Here is a 6,000-nt window from a genome sequence, read left to right as displayed (position 1 = left end):
TTATGGTGATCATTCTACAACTTCCCTTATGTATGTATAAACTAAAGAGGTCGGTGATCTATGCAGATGATCATCTCCTTCCCCAGAATGTAGTGTTTCCACTGTGGGTAGGCATGCATGATGGAATACATATCTTTATAATAGGTGGAATATTTCCAAATTTTATCATAGATTGTCTCACTGTGAAAGGCCATTGGATGCCCTTATTGGGTCAGAACTGCACCAAGTGACATAGTTGGAGGCATCTTTCTCAATTTCAAATGGTTGTTGCAAGTATGGAAATGCGAGTATTGGTGCAAAGCAAGGGTGGTTCTTTAGTTCAACGAACACCTTCTGTTGGGACTTGGACTAGGAAAACTTTTCTTTCACTCTACCCTTGGTAACTTGACTCAAAGGCCAAGTGACATGAGAGAATCCCAACACGAACATTCGATAGAAATTGGCAAGGCCCAAAAAACTACAAAGCTCAATTAGAGTGGTTGGGGTTGGCCAATACCGAATGACTTGGATCTTAGTTAGATCCACATGCATGCCTTGTTCATCAATGATGTAACCCATATATTGGACCTGGTTGATGCCAAAGGTACATTTCTCCAAGTTGCCACATAGGTTTTGTTGATGTAGGGTTTGAAGGAACTGCAGAATATGTTGCAAGTGCTCTTCCCAACTCTTGTTGAAGATGAGGATGTTTTCCAAGTATAAAACCATGAACAAGTTAGTGAAAGGCCATAGGATGTCATCCATTAGCCTCATAAAAGTTGTAAGAGAATTTTCCAACCCAAAGGGAATGACCAACCATTCAAAAAGTCCCTACTTGGATTTGAAAGAGATCTTCCATACATATGTGGGTTCTATTGGAACCTAGTGATAGTTAGACTTCAAATCAATATCGCTAAAGCACTTGGCCTCATTGAGCTGATAAAGAAGGTCATAAATCCGTGGGATTGGATACATGTTCCTGACATTTATTTTATTTTATCCCCAATATATATGCAGAGTCTCCAAGTCCCATCCTTCTTCTGTATGAGTAGAATTGGGCTCCCACAAGGTGAGGAACTTGGTCGGATGTGCCCTTTTTGTAGAAACTCCTAGATTTACCACTTGATTTCTTCAGTTTTTGAGAAGAGAGTGGCAGTATATCGTCCCATTGGGTAGAGGTACTCCAAGATTCAGATCAATTGAATGCTTGATGTAAAGTGAAAAGGTACCCATGTGGGTGAGGAGAAGATGTCGCTTTATTCTTCCATGACCTTATCAACCTGCTTTTGCTGCATGGAGGAACCCTTCTTGGGGACCATGAATGTGGCCATGATCTCCCCCTTACCTTGTGAGTGAATCAGAAAGAAAAAAAAATCCTACTCTAGGAGATGATCTTACTACATTGCTTAGCAGAGATCAAAGAAATGGCGATAGGTTGTGCTACCTCCGGTATCCTGTATCGCTTACTGCCCAAAATAATAATAACAGTGTGAGGCCTGGATGCATGCACATAAAGACACTTCCACAAGTATGGTTGGCCTAATAATACATCACAAATTTCAAGGGGAGAAACATCACACAATACCTCATCAATGAAGGGCTTGATGTTGTAAGGTAGACAACACTATTGGATGACACAAATATCTCGCCCTTGTTGGAGCCAACTCATAGTGTATGGTTGCAGGTGTGATGTTGTTGGTAGGCATAACCACTTCATGACCTCAGCTGATATGAGGGTCTTTTGACTATCATCCTCAACAATGAACTTCATTGGTGAACCCTTCACTCAGATTTGTGAGTAGAAGATACGCTCACCCTCCTCTAGATCTTCAGGCTCAATCTTCTTGACCTTGGTTGTCGCATTGATGGCTTTGGGTTCTACACCAATGATATGTTCCCTTTGTTGGGTTCTGAATCTAATTCAGAACATGCATCTGATTCAGAAGCTTTTAGCTCAACCACTAGTGACTGCTTCATGCAACACTCATTTGTGTTGTGAGTGGGGCTCTTATGGAACTCACACCATTTTCATGTGTCTTTCTTCATCTTCCCATTGTTGTCCTTTAATTGTGGCTTCGATGGGTTGTCCTAAGTCGTTCCTTCTTGGCTCGATCCTTTTTTCTACCTTACTTTGGATTCGTAGATCCAAAGTCCTACCTCTTTTGTTTAAATTTTTTCTCAATCTTTGAAAGCATATCAGTACATCATGCTAAGTGAGGAGATGTCTAGGAACTCCATTTCTACCTAGATGTATCTTTGTAGATAGCCACGGTACTTGAGTACCAGATGTCACTCAGATTCGTTGATACCCAGCTTCGTGCACAGGGTATGAAAAATCTTTGTGAACTTATGTATTTCTTGGTACCTTTCCAGTCATAGTGTGGTCCATTTTATGTTTTTATCTTCATATCTTCCTATAGGGTAATATTGTTTCTTGATGGTGTCTCATAAATAATTCCATGTGGATGTGGCTGAAATTATTGAGAGTTCCTTCTCATCCATCTACTCATAGTAGGTTTCCCACCAGTCCTTGACGTGGGGGGGTGGCTTTGAGGAGTTAAAATGTAATATTTTCCCTATTGGAAAATTTATGGACCGAAAAATATCCTTCCAACATATTCAACCATCTATCTATGGCATATGCGTCTATCTGGCCTTCAAAAATAGGAATGTCAAAGTTAACCTATACCTTAAAGGGGGTGGTGCCTCCAAAGTGACTACTAGATGAATATGGTTCACCCAATGGTAATAGCCGAAGGATTTGGGAAAAATTTTCCATCGTCTCTTTCCTTTTCCACTTGAGGACTTCTTCAAGAAATAGTTTGAAAGGATCCACTCCTCCCTCATCTTTCTTTTCTTTCACCATGGGATGTCGTCAGGGTCAGCAAGGTCGGTCTTGTAATGGATCAACTAGTTGAAGTCCCAAATCCTTATACTTTGACCTTATTGGGGACATGCATAGAAAATAAGGAAAGTGCAGACTACTATAATGCCACTAATCTAGATTTATGAAGGAACAAAATGAAGTATATATTTAAATATAAACACAAAGCTACAACGAAAACTAAACTTCAATTAATTAATAACAAATAATAAAAATTGTTTACATGCAGAATGGAAACAAACTAGATTGGGCAATGGTAGCTTATCTTTGAGAAGAAATGTGAGGACTACATGTCTTCTGAATTGTGTTACAATGAGGCTCAGAGGCATTTTTATTATTGATAAATGATGGAAAACCCTAACCCTAGGAGATGGACCACCAAAATTTTGTGGGCCTCACTGGGATTAGTTGGAATGCAAACTTCCCAGGGTCATAACTTGGGCATATGATTTTTGTTTGGCATGCATGATACCTCATTAGAAAGATATATCTGAGGAAAACAAATTTTCCTACAAAGCCCCCACTTGCTACTAGTAGCTTGGCTTGTTTTCCAAAAAAAAACACCATTTAGGGCCTCAAAACGACTCTGAAAGTTTAGGACCCAAAAAACTACCAAAAATAGAAAGTTGTGCTAGAATTAAAGAAACTGAAAAGAAACAATGTTAGGGGTCCAAGTGGAATAGACGGGTGGCCACCAATATCCACTTGGATAAAGTAAAGGGGATAAAAAATAAAATGGATTTTCGAGTGGGGATTTCTTCAAGGAGTTGTTTGTTAAAAATTTGTTGGTGGACGTCTTTCCCAACTCAAAAATCCCCACTTAGAGGAATGATCGAATCAGGCTAGATGGGATTTCTAAGAGATCAATTTAGTTCTTAGTGCATTCCAAACTAGGTAGGGGACTAAGGAATTTACAAACATGGATGTCAAATTCCAACATATCAAATCATGATCTGATTTTTCTACAGTGGACTGAGGAAAATGAATGAAAATATTTTCCATTCAAATTTAACCATTCACAGTTAAAGGATAAGGCTTTTGATGGTTTGGTTAGGGTTCCTTGGAACAAACCCCTTTTTGTTACAGTGACTTTCAGGATGGATATTTTCTATCACAAGTTATAAAATTTAAAACAAGAGGTCTGGAGTTGGGAAACAGGGAAAAAAGGAACACGTTAAGGAACTGATCTCTATAGATATTAATATTAAGGCTTTGAATGATACAAAAGACATTAGAGAAATTGTGATGTCTATAATGGGTCTCCTAAGGAATATTATAAAATAATAGTGGAAATAATAAAATAAGGTTAGATTACATCATCAAATTTTAGAGGGAAAAAAGAAAAAACTACTTTTTCAACTTGTATTTTCAACTTATCTCCTTATGGTTTTACTCAAATTTCAAACAGGAGCAGTCATTGGATGTAGAATTTAATTCCTCTTGTTGGACACCTAATCCACTAAGGGTTGGTGTGGAAGTTGAATAGCCAAAGGGAGTCGAAGGGACCACTTGGCATATGAAACCAAGAATCATTCCTATGTATTATAAATATGTATCATTGTGAATAAGAAAACCAATCTAATGTTTATCTTTCATATTGCCTTTGCCATGTATGTGTTTAACATGGTATTAGAGTGGGCGATTGCTGGTCCTACTCCATTTTGAGCCATTATTTTCCCACGAATACTGACATATCATTTAGGTTGCCTTGAGCACTTGTTAGCCATGCACTCTGTATACTATCCCTTGCAAAAATGCTTTTGCATATTCTTCCTATATTCTACCTATTTTTCAGAACTAAGAGATATGCCATTGCAGAATGGACACCTTTGCCAGTTGCATTTCGTAACTCCTCCTACTGTGGAAGCCACACTGCATTTTGACGGAGCCTACAAAGACAATCTTGGCACTGTGGGCATTGGCTTTGTGCTCAGAGATGGTAATGACGTAGAGATAGAGAGATTTTCCTATCATTTGGGCTACAACTTGACTAGTAACGTAGCAGAATACAAGGCCCTAATTGCGGGGCTTCAACATGTTATCAAGAATGGTATTACAGATATTGTGGCGTATGGAGATAGCAAGCTCGTTCACAACCAGGTGAATGGGTAGTCCCAGGTGAGGAATCAGAGGCTTGAAAGGTATTACAACACCGTATTACAGCTCCAAGGCAGATTTCGGAAATGTAGGGTTGAGCATGTGCCTCACAGGTAGAATAACGATGCAGATGGCCTCACAAATAGAAAAATTAACGACGACCATGTGGATGGGCATACAGAAGAAATCTTGTGGCGGTGTAGAACTCCGGAGGGAGCTAAGTACTACATTTTTGAAAAGCAGTGCGAGGGTTTTTCTTAGCTATGCTTTATTCTAAATACCATCCAAGAAAATTTAGCAGACTCCTACTTCATTGTTCAGCAGTGGTGTTGTGGAATAGGAAAGCTAACAGGAATGAATGATCATAACCTAGGGATGTCAGCTTTTCTCTGTGTACGCAGTGAAATATTTTGTAGCTTCCACGGATTCTACAGTGGCTCTGAGGTGAGGGTAGCATGGGGTTAGTTATCTTAGAGCTAATCTGAGCACTCTCTGCTTAGACCTTAAGGAAATTAGTTTTAAGGTAACTATCTCCTTTCACTCTGGCGAGTCGTCTCCTCATTTGCTCCATCCCAACTTAGGAGATTACTTACAATATAATAAAGCAACGCTTAGGAGACGCTATTTACAAATTAGTATCTCAAAAGTTTGAAGATCCTGTAGAAGGAGAGCCTGCCTTGGTACAAAAGTTCAGTAAATTATATGAAGACTTGAGGGCTAGTTTCTGCAATCTTGAAGATGAATATCGATAAGTCTATAACTATTAGTAGTGCTTGTTGCAAAATTTTTCTTTTCTAGTTATTTCCAAGAGCATACTATTAATCTGGAGCACCTTAATGTTTTGCACATCTGTATTTTTCGATTATTGAAAACAGCCAACAGATTTCTTGATGTGCCACAAGTTTTCTCATATTGATTAATTTTGTAAAGAAAACATGTCACTCTATTAATTTCCATTTTTCTCTAGCTTTAAAAAAAAAAAAACAGAGTTGCTTTAGTACTCTTTTGTTGTAAGTGAAAATGGATTTAATTAGGGATGT

This window comes from Pinus tabuliformis, chromosome 9 (assembly GCF_031772625.1).
Source record: "Pinus tabuliformis cultivar Carrire ecotype Pingquan chromosome 9, CPIR1, whole genome shotgun sequence".
NCBI classification, from domain to species: domain Eukaryota; kingdom Viridiplantae; phylum Streptophyta; class Pinopsida; order Pinales; family Pinaceae; genus Pinus; species Pinus tabuliformis.
This window is presented reverse-complemented; position numbering follows the sequence as displayed.